This window comes from Xyrauchen texanus, chromosome 36 (assembly GCF_025860055.1).
Source record: "Xyrauchen texanus isolate HMW12.3.18 chromosome 36, RBS_HiC_50CHRs, whole genome shotgun sequence".
Classification (NCBI taxonomy): Eukaryota; Metazoa; Chordata; class Actinopteri; order Cypriniformes; family Catostomidae; genus Xyrauchen; species Xyrauchen texanus.
Genome location: NC_068311.1, coordinates 28,626,866 through 28,641,793, shown reverse-complemented (window position 1 = coordinate 28,641,793; position 14,928 = coordinate 28,626,866).

The window sequence follows — 14,928 nt, the reverse complement described above, 5'->3', positions numbered from 1 at the left end:
TTCACATTTGCTGCACAAAGAATAAATTGAAAATATAGTAACACATAAAACATACAAAATATGGGGGCCATTTTAATGTGTGGAGGCAAGTATTTACACAAAACACATTATTTTTTCTTTTTCGCCTGAACCAGAATCTCAAGGGCCCGTAAAAACCGTCCTCGCAAGGGAGCATTTCTGCTCCAACAAATTGAATTATTAATGCAGAACGGATAATTGTTAATTTATCATTAGCCTACTGCTTCGCTAAAAATGGAAATTCAGCATTTAAAGCATGCCATAAGTTAGGGCTGGGCAATTGCCAAAGAAATCTGAATTTTGGGGCTAAATGGCGATGGTATAATCTCAGTATTTAACTTTTTTTTCTTTTCTTTTTTTTTTTAATCTGTATTTAATTTAAACAAAAAAAAGTTATTTCATATCCTGGTAAATATTGTCCTACAAACAATGTTCATATTGAAGGCTATGAAAACAAACAGTGAATGCAACCTTTCAGTCTATCCAAAAAGGGGTCAAATCACATTACACTCTAACATTGCAAACATTACGATCTAAAAACAAAATAATGCTTTTTAAAGAAGTAGTAAAATTTACTAAACTTAAAATGAAAATAAAAACAAAACTGATATCATAAAAATACACTTGTAGGTTTGAAATTCTCTAGCACATTTATGTTCACCATCAACAACAAATATTCAACAACAAATATATTAGCAAAATCTATTTACTATTTAAAGTCAATGTATATTTTAGTCAAATTGCGCTCCTATTCTATTGCGCTCCGTCTGTTCGGCGCGCATGCTCGTTCACGGAAGTTTAGCCTGCTGAAGGCTCGTCCACTCATGACCTCAAAATGGAAATATTTGCATAACTTTCTAACATTTACAGATGGAGAATATGTCTGTGGAATCAAGTAAGTTATGCACTGAGGAAATTATTGGAAGTCACTTCGTTAAATATTATTAATAGAGGTATATTTGTTTCCACCAATCGCTGCACAAGTTAAGGTCACGTACTGTATGAAAGCACGTTAGTGCGAGCCCTCCCGAACCCATAGAGAATGCAAATAACATTGTAAGCTAACTTACCTCAGGCTTGCTTTTCGACGTGCAGAACTGTCTTTGTTCGGCAGTGTGTCCAGTTATCAGACTTGCGGTGTGGTGTCCAGTTGTCAGATTCGCGGTGTGACTTTGAAAAATATTCTGCCGTACTCTCTGACTCGGATTGGCTGTCAGTCAGCATTAGGAATGATGATTGGTATTTAAAGCCGCGAAGTTTATGGTAACTATAGAGATATAGCAGGTACTCTGACTCGGATTGGCTGTCAGGTTTCGGCATTAGGAATGATGATTGGTTTTTAAAGCCGCGAAGTTTATGGTAACTATAGATACATCACACACACCCCAACACCCCCAAATGTTTTTTCATCGGATCTGCACAAGTCACGTAGGTGACCCATTTTGTTTTTAAAACGGCGAAATTCGCCGAAAGGTGAGGAGTTTTCATGCCTGGAGACCATCAATTTGCGCATGAGTAAATCACGTGGCTTATTGAGCGTGTTACCGCGGAGACTTAGTGTGTGTGGGCGCTTCACGCTATTCTCCACGGCATCCATGCACAACTCACCACATGCCCCACCGAGAGCGAACCACATTATATCGACCACGAGGAGGCTACCCCATGTGACTCTACCCTCCCTAGCAACCAGGTCAGTTTGGTTGCTTAAGAGACATGGCTGGAGTCACTCAGCATGCCCTGGATTCAAACTATCGACTCCAGGGGTGGTAGTCAGCATCTTTACTCGCAGAGCTACCCAGGCCCCAGAAAAGTGGGTGTTACATAGCAACATGCAAGCAAATGTTACGTAGTTACTGTGTTTCAGCTTTGTAAGGCACTTAAGTCTACTAAGAAATACTTGATTTTCCATGATACCAACTATAATAGAGAAACCAAACATTAAAATCAAACAGTCAACGACAAGTGTACCTGTAGCACCCAACACTCTGAAATTAGAGCAGCTATTTTAATGTCACCCAACCAGCCATCCAGCTCTTTTTTTAACCTGGTCACAGATGCGGCCCATGTCAGGATTACTTATCAACCCATACATCCCCAGAGGAACGAGGTGTCCCGCTCAGACTTGTCGGCCTGAGGTAAAATCCGCTCCCACTGGCATCACTCAAGCTTGTTGTCAGATTGTATACTGCAACTATAGCACAGAAACCAAGTTGAGTAATAACTGGAGTCAAGAGGCTGAATCAGACCTTCCACTTGTGTATTATGTGGATTACTGTAATATCTATGGTATTGTTACTATTAGTGTATAAGAGTGGAGGTTTCCACATTACAGCTTTTTAGGTGGAGATGAATAACCTGGTTTGGAATTAAAAATTCGTCATACAATGGGTGTATTTTGACAAGTTGTGTTTGACTTGTAAATTAATGAACTTGACATTCTTTATTTTGATAATCCTGTTTTTGGATACTTGTCTATCTATCGATCTGTCTGCCTGTCTATATGGATTTCAGAATATGATTTAAGTCATCAAAACAAAATCCTGGCCTTAATTTTTATAGTGTGACACACACACACACACACAAGACGAGACAGTCACAATGAGAATCAAAACTGCTTTATTTGCAAAAAGCAGGCGAAGGTACAGTGGGAAAAATCCAGATGGAGAATGGTCGAGGAAAGCGTAGGGTCGAGAGCCGGGGAATCAAGATATAAACAAGGGGACAAATCCGGGAGATAGAAGTCAAAGGGAGCGTGAGGTCGAAGCCGGGGAATCAATATACAAACAAGACAAGCGAGAGGAAAACACAGGGGAACAAGGGGGGCTGGCAAGCTAAGGGGTAATCGAGAGGAGTACAAAACTAGACGAGACTAGCGGGGTGCGAAGATGCGGGGTAAACTAGAACAATAACCAACACTGGAGAAACGAATGCGAGTGGAATATATAGTGACGAGTGCAGGTGTAAACAATGAACAGGAGTGCAGATGACACGAGTGCAGGTGTAAACAATGACGTGGTGATTGGGACGAGTGCAGGTGGTCATAATGTTCTGGATGAGAGTGGGAAGCGAGCGAGTACGCTCGCGGAGTGCATGTGTGCCCGGGGGATAGTCTACGAGCATGTAAGCTCGTAGGAGCAAAAACGAGCGTGCAAGCTCGAACGAGCAAAACGGGCGTGGAAGCCCGAGGGAGGAAAAAGAGCGTACAAGCTCAAGGGGCGGAGCGAGGAGCGGGGTTCAGTGACATATAGCTGGCCTACTATGATCATCATAATAAAATATGGAAAATGAATGTGTGATTCAACATGCCAGAGCATTAAGTTATATTTTTATATTCAAAGTTACAATTATAATTTTTATGTAAAACTATATATTAAGAGTTACACGTGTATATTTTGGATTCACATTTATATATTCAACTATATATTTTGATTTACAACTTTCAGTTGCATTTATATATTCTGATTTCTAGCAATAAATTGATGAGTTAAAACATGACCACTCATAGGTGAAGCGAATAATGTTGTTCATCTCCTTCAGCTGCGTACACACTGCCAGCGACATTGCGTGCGACAGCGACTCCATCCCATTCAATTTCAATGAGAGGACAGCGACTTCCGGCGACACGAGCTGTCGCGACCGTTGGCGACTAGATGTGGGCGCGTCCAGCGACGCGACAAAGTTGAGACAAGTTCAACTTTATTCAAATGAAGAGCGACTAACGGAAGCGACAGCCAATAGGAGAGAAGATGGGAGAGCTCAAGTGATCCTTCTCTCTCTCTCTCTCTCAGCTCCTGCAGTAACGGAAAGATGAATGAAAGGGTAATTCTTGCTGTTAGCAATTTTCCAGTGCTGTATGATATGGATATGGTATATCCAGCCGCAGCTCTTGCACCAGCCGGTGGTACTCGCCGTGCTGACTCCGAGATTTAATGGTTTTGTGGACCCAGACAGACCGGCGTTTGCACCGCAGATAAACAGCCGCTATGGCAAAGAGCACGCCTTGTTTCTCATTCATCTTTGATATAAAGCATTTTATGTACTGATTCCATTTATATTTAGTCTTTTCCCTCCAAAATGTTTGCTTTTAGCGCCAAGAAAAGCGATTCACATCCGTGAATGTCATTTATAAACGTTACTAGGCAACCAGTAGTGGGAACGTGGGAACAACTAGCGACTTCAGGTGACCTTCGCTGTATATATATATATATATATTAGGGTTGTGCCGATGGACGATATCATCGTCCATCGTGATGGCTGACCAACATCACGATGTAGAGCCACCATCGTGATGCCACACCCCCTTTTGCGAGTCTTGCTAGTGTGACTCACTAATCCTAGTCTCTTCTATAGTTAACCTAAAAACTTTGCAGGGATTGCTCTGTAAATTAAATTGAGAATATAACTAATGCATATATGCTATTTTAAATACTGCAGTATATGCCAGAGGCGTGGCGTGTTAGTCTGTGAAAATACCGTGTCAGGCAGGCTGCACAAATATTGATATTGACATTGTTAGCTTCTTGTCTTTTTTTACATGTCTTACACTGTACATTTAGATTAAAATATTTTTATGTTGTAGGCTACAAGAAAATAGCCTTTATTAATTAATTATTAGTAGTTGTAGTGTCTCAGAAAATCTTGCTCATTGTCACATAGCACTTGTATACACTGAAGCGGCAGTGATAAACCCAGACCAGCGAACGTCAAATAACTTTTGTCTGGTTAATACTTTTAAAGAAAAATTTCCTTGGCCATAAATCCATAATGTCAAATCAAATGAAAGAAACAAGGTGAATATGAATAACACACATTTATTAAAACATAGAAGAACAACAAATAAAGAACTAGAAAGCGGAACAACACTCAGACCGAAACTCGGCATTAACATTTCACTTATAATTAGCAGCACAATTAACTTCAGCACAGGCTACAAAATAAATTATGTTATTGAAATATTGTAAAGTGGTCATATGAACTACACAAATGAGCGTTTAAAAAATAATATGCAAAATCGAATAGCTCCATAGCGGATGGCGAAAAATGCGTAAAGAAGTCTAATATCTTTCACCATAGACCATGTTTAAATTTCGATGTTTCTGGCCAGAAATACCAACATATTCACTTTATCTGGTTTTAATAAGCTGCGGATTGGAGTAACTACACTACCCGCTGTGCTGAAGACCCGCTCTGATGGAGTAGCACATATGCACAGATATTTCCGTGCTAATCTTGCCATGAACGGAAACCTTTTGTCGTTCGTTTTCCACCAAGTCAGCGGGTCCTCTTCCCCATCAATGGCCATTTCCTGCAGGTACATGGTCATTTCTGCCTCTACCTTTTGGTCATCAGTGAGTAAAATAACGAAATTATAGTTTTTAAGTGGAAAATAGTATTTATGTAAAGAGATATATTAAAATAAAAAGTGCACAACTCTTCTTAAGTGAAAGCTAAAAAAAAAAAAAAGCTTCACGTGTCGTGCAACCTACTGATAAAGCGCCGACGAGTCATTAGTTGGGTTAGTAAAATAACGAAATTATAATTTTTCATATAATTTTTGAAAATTATATGAAATTATATAATCCCCGCCCGCCCCACCCCACCGACGATATCATCGATCCATCGCGATGTTTTACTGTCAACATCGTCAACTGCCAATTTAGGGGACATCGCCCAACCCTAATATATATACAGTGAGGAAAATAAGTATTTGAACACCCTGCTATTTTGCAAGTTCTCCCACTTAGAAATCATGGAGGGGTCTGAAATTGTCATCGTAGGTGCATGTCCACTGTGAGAGACATAATCTAAAAAAAAATCCAGAAATCACAATGTATGATTTTTTAACTATTTATTTGTATGATACAGCTGCAAATAAGTATTTGAACACCTGAGAAAATCAATGTTAATATTTGGTACAGTAGCCTTTGTTTGCAATTACAGAGGTCAAACGTTTCCTGTAGTTTTTCACCAGGTTTGCACACACTGCAGGAGGGATTTTGGCCCACTCCTCCACACAGATCTTCTCTAGATCAGTCAGGTTTCTGGGCTGTCGCTGAGAAACACGGAGTTTGAGCTCCCTCCAAAGATTCTCTATTGGGTATAGGTCTGGAGACTGGCTAGGCCATGCCAGAACCTTGATATGCTTCTTACAGAGCCACTCCTTGGTTATCCTGGCTGTGTGCTTCGGGTCATTGTCATGTTGGAAGACCCAGCCTCGACCCATCTTCAATGCTCTAACTGAGGGAAGGAGGTTGTTCCCCAAAATCTCGCAATACATGGCCCTGGTCATCCTCTCCTTAATACAGTGCAGTCAGCCCTGTCCCATGTGCAGAAAAACACCCCCAAAGCATGATGCTACCACCCCCATGCTTCACAGTAGGGATGGTGTTCTTGGGATGGTACTCATCATTCTTCTTCCTCCAAACACGGTTAGTGGAATTATGACCAAAAAGTTCTATTTTGGTCTCATCTGACCACATGACTTTCTCCCATGACTCCTGTGGATCATCCAAATGGTCATTGGCAAACTTAAGACGGGCCTTGACATGTGCTGGTTTAAGCAGGGGAACCTTCCGTGCCATGCATGATTTCAAACCATGACGTCTTAGTGTATTACCAACAGTAACCTTGGAAACGGTGGTCCCAGCTCTTTTCAGGTCATTGACCAGCTCCTCCCCTGTAGTTCTGGGCTGATTTCTCACCTTTCTTAGGATCATTGAGACCACACGAGGTGAGATCTTGCATGGAGCCCCAGTCCGAGGGAGATTGACAGTCATGTTTAGCTTCTTCCATTTTCTAATGATTGCTCCAACAGTGGACCTTTTTTCACCAAGCTGCTTGGCAATTTCCCGTAGCCCTTTCCAGCCTTGTGGAGGTGTACAATTTTGTCTCTAGTGTCTTTGGACAGCTCTTTGGTCTTGGTCATGTTAGTAGTTGGATTCTTACTGATTGTATGGGGTGGACAGGTGTCTTTATGCACCTAATGACCTCAAATAGGTGCATCTAATTTAGGATAATAAATGGAGTGGAGGTGGACATTTTAAAGGCAGACTAACAGGTCTTTGAGGGTCAGAATTCTAGCTGATAGACAGGTGTTCAAATACTTATTTGCAGCTGTATCATACAAATAAATAGTTAAAAAATCATACATTGTGATTTCTGGATTTTTTTTTTAGATTATGTCTCTCACAGTGGACATGCACCTACGATGACAATTTCAGACCCCTCCATGATTTCTAAGTGGGAGAACTTGCAAAATAGCAGGGTGTTCAAATACTTATTTTCCTCACTGTATATATATATATATATATATATATATATATATATATATATATATATTGATATTGATATTGATATTTTGTTGTTTTGCAATGATAAACATTTCTTAGTCTTAAATTACTGTATGTGGCCACTATATATATAGTACATGCTAAGATCTGTCAATCCTTGAGAGATGAGGTGTGAAAAAAAGCCATGACCTGGCTATTCTCTGCTCCAAACTCTACTTAACAGTCTCCTAGTCTGAGTGTAATGAGGGGTTACACACATCTCACATGTCTAAAGCTCTTATGACCTGGCTACGGCTCTCTCACTGTGGCCTGGATTCAGAAAAGAAAATGGCAGACTGTAGTAATTAAAACAGAGTGGTTCTCTTGGGATTCAGGACCATGAGAAAATGTGTATGTGCAGTAAAACGTGGCCACCTGTTCAAGGCTATCGGAGGTTAAACTACAGACAATCCACTCTGAAGTGTTTTTTTTTACATAATTTATTAATGGACATTTACCATAATCCTGTGTGTTACATTATGTTGGCGTTATCTTAAATCAGGTTATGTACTGTAAGTATTTTACACTCATTATGGCACCAAATGTTGTGAATTCACATCCAGCTTGCATAATGCTGACATTTTTAATTTACACTCAAGCTACCCTTTTTTTAAAAGTAGAAAGCTACACTACAAGCTACAAAAAAGTATCTAAGCAGACTGTTTGCACTTTGAATTCTGCTAAATTTCTGTTGCTTAAATCAGTCTGTGCTTACCAAATTTGGAATCACTGCCCCAGTGACTGAAGATGGAAATGTTATTGAATGTATCTACGTATGAGCTCCAGTTTCTGGGTGAAATCTAGACATAGTGGTGCCAAAAGCAAGTAGTATTTTTAGTTGTAAAGGAGGTTATACAGTCAACAGGAATGGATATTTTATGAAATCTACCACCAAACCCCAACCCTAAACCTAAGCGTCAGTGGAGTAAAAATTATATTTTAGAGCGAGAGTGCAACCTCCGAATCGCACTCACTATTGTTTATGTGAACGTGATAATTACTGACCAGAACCCATGTCTCAAAGGTCAGTCTTGCAACACAATACAAGTAACACTAAAGGGAAACATTGACACATGAAAAAAGTGTGAAATGTCATGCAGAGTTTTCTATTTCATACAAAAAAAAAATTTTTTTGTATGAAATAGACTTCCCAATGCTACATATGAGAGAGAGAAAACAGTTTAGAGAGCGTGTTTGATTATTGCTTTGTTACAAATGTCACAATAAAAGCAGCTACTGTATGTAGCTGTTACGATCGCCTGTTGTTTTCACTGTGTTCTCTGTTTCTCTAGTCACGTTCATGTCACGTTTCCATGTGGTCTGCCCCGTGTTTCCTGTTTCACCCTCGCCAGTCACGTTCCTTGTCACTCTTCCTTGTTACCCGTCCCGTGTTTTCTGTTTCACCGAACACGCTCCCTGTCATGTCTTCCTTGTTGTCCGCCTGTGTTTCACTGTCTCTGTTAAAACTACACTTCCCTTCTTCCTCACTCCTCATCACCGCTGTCACAGCTTTATTGTCCGCACCTGTCGCTTATTTTGTTATCACTGTGTCTGTCTACTTAAACCCCGTCATTTCCTCTCTCCTTTGTCAATCGTTGACGTGTCCTGTTCGTACCTACGTTTGTAAAGCTCTTGTGTGTTCTCAGTTCATGTTCCCTGCAGTCTGCTGGTTCGCTCGAGGATAACCCTGGTTCGCTCGAGGATAACCCCGCTGTTCATGTTTTCCTGTTGTTTGTTCGTTCAAGGTTACCCCGCCCTTCGTGGATGTTCGCTCCCTGTTCACCCTTTGTATGTTAACTCATGTTTTAGTTTCTTTTTCCCATCGTGGACTTTTCCTTTGTTCCTGTGTTTGTATTGTTATTATTTGCTTCTTAATAAAACCGCATTTGGATCCGCACTTCCCGTCTGCCTCTTCCTCACATCATAACAGTAGCATTTTGTGATGCAGCACTGCAGCTCATTGGAAAAAGTAGCTTATTACTGGAAAAGCTACACTGTTTTAAAAACAGCTACTGTAACACATTTTAAAAAGTTTAAACGTTGTTTAAAGTTTAAAACAATCTTAGTAATTGTAAAGGGATTTAGGGAAAGGAGTAAGCGAAAATCGGCTTGAAAATATAAATAATAGTTTAATGAAAGACTTAAACCAAAAGACAGAAACTCACACATAGGACGGACAGCTGCCAGTAAGCATTCTCTCTCTGTTGCACCACCATCCGCAGTCGGCCTTTATCCCTCTCGGAGGCTTGGTTAGTCTGATAATGGGCCAGGTGTGTAAAATCATGACCCGGCCCCGCACTCTGCCTTGTCACATTCCTACTTCGTTCTCTCAGCCCAGGGATATCTGCCATCAAGATTATCCTACTTCCCACTTTTGAAGTTGCATTAATGACTATGTGTAGTTCAAGTGTTTTGTTGTCGGAGAGAAAACACGGAGGGCACCAGACTCATTCTTGCATATTTCTTAAGGAACGGTCTGCATTCAACTGTAACCTTGTTTTTCTGAAAGGAGGGAACCAAAAGCTGCTTCAGCAGTTGACGCTATGCTGAAGCACTTTAAAATCACGGCAATTTATAAATGTTTTACTCACTTTTGACACTCCCCCCTGATGCTCGAGTCATGGGGAGTGTATAAAATGGAGCAAAGCGTAATTTTATTTGGATTATTTTTACTACAGGCAAGAGAGCTCATCTTTTGGTCCCTTAACGTACACAATGTCTCGTTCCCTCCATTCAAAGGGGGAACAAAGGGAAAGCACAGCCTACAGCCAGACAGATATCCTCCTTAGCCCAAGCCCAGGATAAGGCCATGCTCCTGGCAAAGGGAGCCTTAACACCCATAATACATTGCATGGCTTGCAAATCATAAGCAAGCATAATTACTTTGACAAACCAGTAACAAAATCTTTGCTTGGAGACAATACCTTCGAACTGCCACCAAAGAACACAAAGAGTAGGATATCCAACAGCTCTACCAGCTTTGGGAACCAAGTTCTCCCAATTTTTTTACATAACACTGAAGGGAATGCATTCATGTTCTTTGATAGACAATTGTGAGCTAAGTGAAACAAAATCTATGAGTAACCATCTTGAATGGAGACTTAAATAGTGGCTGTAGAAGCCTTTCGTCGCCACATGCTGGCACTGTCTCTGTCGAATCTTTGGCAAGGAGATTTCGAACCTCTGAGCGCAAGACTAGCGTGTCCTGCACCATCATGATGGAGGACAAAATGCCATTGACACAAGGTGGCCGACTCACAAACTGAAGCACGTAGGCAAGTTTGATTGAGCACAGTACCCAACTGGACATGCTTGGAAGACCGTGCCATTAATCTATGTAATGAGCCAGAGTACACCTGTTGTTCACATCTGAACACCACCCACCCTTGGGGAGCAGTCATGCACTGCAAGTGGTTTTACATGGGAAACTGCTGCCCAGGCCCTCTTGAGGGTTAAAGGGCTGCCAAGCGACACGGAGGCACCTTAAATCTCTGTGTGGCATCATGGCAGTCTTTAGTCATGTTGTGACATGACAGTCTAACAACAGCAAGACATCAAGTAAGTGAACAGTGTCCAGCTGCAAACTCGTTTCCCACTCGCGATAGCAGGGAAAGTGAAAGAGCTGCTAGGCGACATGGAGGAGCCTTAAATCTTTGTTTTGCAACATTGCAGTCACCTGGCATGCTGTAAACAATAGTAAAAACAGTGCAAAACCGTCCTGTGCTACAGAGGAGATGCCACACTCTCATTCCTGGCTCTATCTATCTGTCCGTCCATCTGTCTGTCTATTTATCTGTCTGTCTATCTATCTGTCTGTCTACTTGTTTGTCTGTCTGTCTTTGCACTTGTCTGTCTATCTATCTGTCTATCTATCTGCATGTCTGTCCGTCTGTCTATATTTCTATCTATCTATCTATCTATCTATCTATCTATCTATCTATCTATCTATCTATCTATCTATCTATCTATCTATCTATCTATCTATCTATCTTTCCCATCGTTGCGTCGATTAAGTGACACAAGGGGTCACCCATGGAAGCCAGAGACACCTTCTGATCTTTGATAAAATGCCAATGGGAATTGGCAAGTGGTATTTGCATGCCACTCCCCCACACATACGGGTATAAAGGAGCTGAGTGTCGCTATTTCATTGAGAAATAAGCAAGCTGAATTCCCACAGCTTCCATTCACCTCTGCTGGATTCTGATGGCGCATAACAGCAGCTTCTGCACTGGTGCACTGCAGAGATTGCCCCTGGGTGCTTCGGCAGAACAAACTAAGAGTATAATCTAAAAGAGTATAATTCCTAGAAGAGTATATTCTAAAAGAGAAACGTCTTTTTAAAGATGCCTTTCCATCTGTGTATTATTCCTGGTTGCGCTTGTTATCTATCGCCTTCTAACGGCCAAGATAAGTGGCCTACCAACCGCTGTAGTAGACATGATCACTCAGGCTAGGGCCCCCTCTACGAGGCGCCTGTATGCCTTGAAGTGGCGTCTGTTCGCTAAGTGGTGTTCTTCCTGACGCATAGACCCCCAGAGATGCCCAGTCGGGTCGGTGATTTCCTTCCTGCAGGAGAGGTTGGAGGGATGGCTGTCCCGCTCCAACTTGAAGGTGTATGTAGTCACTATAGCTGCACACCACGACACCGTGGGCGGTAAGTCCTAGGAAAGCACTACCTGATCATCAGGTTCCTGAGAGGCTCCTGGTCGAATCCCTCCAGACCATGCCTCGTTCCCTCTTGGGACATCTCTATAGTCCTGCAAGGCCTACAAGGGAACCCCTTTGAGCCCTTAGAGTCAGCTGAGCTTAAGGCACTCTCTCTGAAGACTGCTCTCCTATGGCATACCACGCTCAGCACGTACCGCCTCCTGCAGGACTACGAGCCCATTCTACAAGGAGTGTTGTGGCCTCCTGGGCCCTGACCAGTGGCGCCTCTCTAACAGAGCAGCAGAGCAGCAGAGCACCTTTGCAAAGTTCTACAATCTCCGGGTTAAGCTGGTTTCGTCTCTTGAACAGGTAAGTCGGGGACACTCGACCGGATGTATCGTTTGCGTATAGCGCATTTCATCTCCACTGAGCTGAAGACGTGTGCTCTTGACTCTCAGAAGTTTTCACAAAATGTGTTCCCTGGACAACTTGCTCCTAATCCTGTGGCAGACAAGTTTATGGAGAAACTCACTGATGGCTCAGCTATCTAAGCCCTGTACTGGGGTGGTGCTCCGCATGTGTTGGTTCCCCATAGGTAACCCCTTGCATCGTTTATGAAACATTTCCCTGTTGGTTAACTGGCCCCTCTGCCCCAGTCACCATGTTTGTAGAGTCTCCTCCCCATTTGGGTTGGACCTACCATGGGACTTCTCCACATGACATACTTCCGGCTACACATGTGATGTATCTCCACTCAAAATGCCCCCCCCCCTCTCTGTCTGGGCAGGGTGTGGTCTCCACGATGTCTTCCCCTTGGGAGTGACACCCTACTTCCCCAGCATGGTCACTGATGGTCCAAGTCGGTTGAAAAATGTTCACTCATTTTGGGGAGAAAAATGTAAAAAAGAGAAAAAAGGCACACCCCATTCTTTCTTTGGGCAGTCAACTTGTCCCCGAAGGACCATTTGACACTCAAAACAACGTCAGGGGATGTTACGTGTTGGCCTGGTGCGCTGGCTATGAGGCACACAGTAGTCTGCCCATCTCGTACCACCACTTCATGTAACACAGTCCAGCTTGTGGCATTTTTGTAGGGGACCCTAGTGTCACTTCATTGACACAACGTCGGGTGAGTGACAGATAGGGAACATCCTGATTACCTCCATAACCTTCATTCCCTGATGGAGGGAATGAGACATTGTGTCCCTCCTGCCACAACGCTGGACTACCCACTGAAATGGCCGGGACCTCCTCTCTTGGCTCCTCAGCACAAAACCTTAATGAGCGGTCCGGAAGCCAATGTGCGGGGAGTGGCATGCAAATACCACTCGCCAGTTCCCATTGGCCTTTTATCAAAGATCAGAAGGTGTCTTGGGCTCCCAAGAGTGACCCCTAGTGTCACTTCACCGACACAAGGTCTCGTTCCCTCCATCAGGGAATGTAGGTTAAGGAAGTATGGAAGTCTATCTATCTATCTATCTATCTATCTATCTATCTATCTATCTATCTATCTATCTATCTATCTATCTATCTATCTATCTACAGTATCTATCTTTCAATCTATACATGTGTTGTCTGGCTCATTTAGTCATAGTAAATATATTTAACTTGAATAAAACTAGTTAATTTTGATCTTAACACATGAAGCACATTTTCAGGTAACCTGACATTTCATACTTGCTTTAGCAATACTCTACCTAATGAATCCCCTTTGGCAGTCCGTCACCTCCAAACTTCACTGTCTCCCTTGTTTGCTAATTAGAGCTGCAGGTCTTTCCCACTTCACACTTTCCCAGGTGTGGGCTTCACTGTAGACACTTCTTACCACGGAAACCAGGCATGGAATGCCCAGAGGCTAGCACACCTCCTCTTACTCATAACAGTATATTTCCCCAAACAATACAAAATAGACACTGCATTTCCAAATTCATTTTCAGGAAATACAATTATGCAAGTTCTATCAAATTTAAATTTACAGTAACATGCATTAAGTTTGAAATATGATGATCTGATGGTCTCAGCTTAGCTGTGGATCTCGTAGTAGATCATTCATCTAAGCTTTGCTTGCTCTGAATGTCTTAGGAATTTGTTACCGTAGTGATAAAACTATATTCCCAAGTCTGGCTCAATCAGGCCCCTATAGACATCACTACTCTGCTTTAAAGGATTGATTTAAAGGAGTAGTTTACTCAGAAATGAAACTTCTGCACATAATTTACTCACCCTTATGTTGTTCCAAACATGTATGACTTTCTTACTTGTGGAACACAAAAGGACAACATATAGTGATGTCAAGGTCCATCTTCTCAATACAATGGCAGTTGTATTTTACAGAAAGATAACATAAGTAACCTTTTCAAGCAAAAAAAATAATAATAAAAAAATGCCGGTCACTGGATGTTTTTAGTTTTTGGCACCATTCAGAGTAAATCCTAGAGACTGTTGTGTGTGAAAATCCCAGGAGATCAACAGTTACAGAAATACTCAAACCAGCCCGTCTGGCACCAACAATCATGCGATGCTCCAAATCACTGAGATCACATTTTTCACCATTCTGATGGTTGATGTGAACATTAACTGAACCTCCTGACCCTTATCTGCTTGATTTTGGGCACTACACTGCTGCCACACGATTGGCTGATTAGGTAATCGCATGGATGATTGTTGGTGCCAGATGAGCTGGTTTGAGTATTTCTGTAACTGCTGATCTCCTGGGATTTTCACACACAACAGTCTCTAGAAAATGACTCAGAATGGTGCCAAATACAAAAAACATCCAGTGAGTGGCAGTTCTGCAGACAGAAACACCTTGCTAATGAAAGAGGTAAAAAGAGAATGGCCAGACTGATTCAAGCTGAAGTCTGCGATAACTCAGATAACCACTCTGTAAAATTGTGGTGAGAAGAATATAATCTCAGAATGCTTTCTGCGG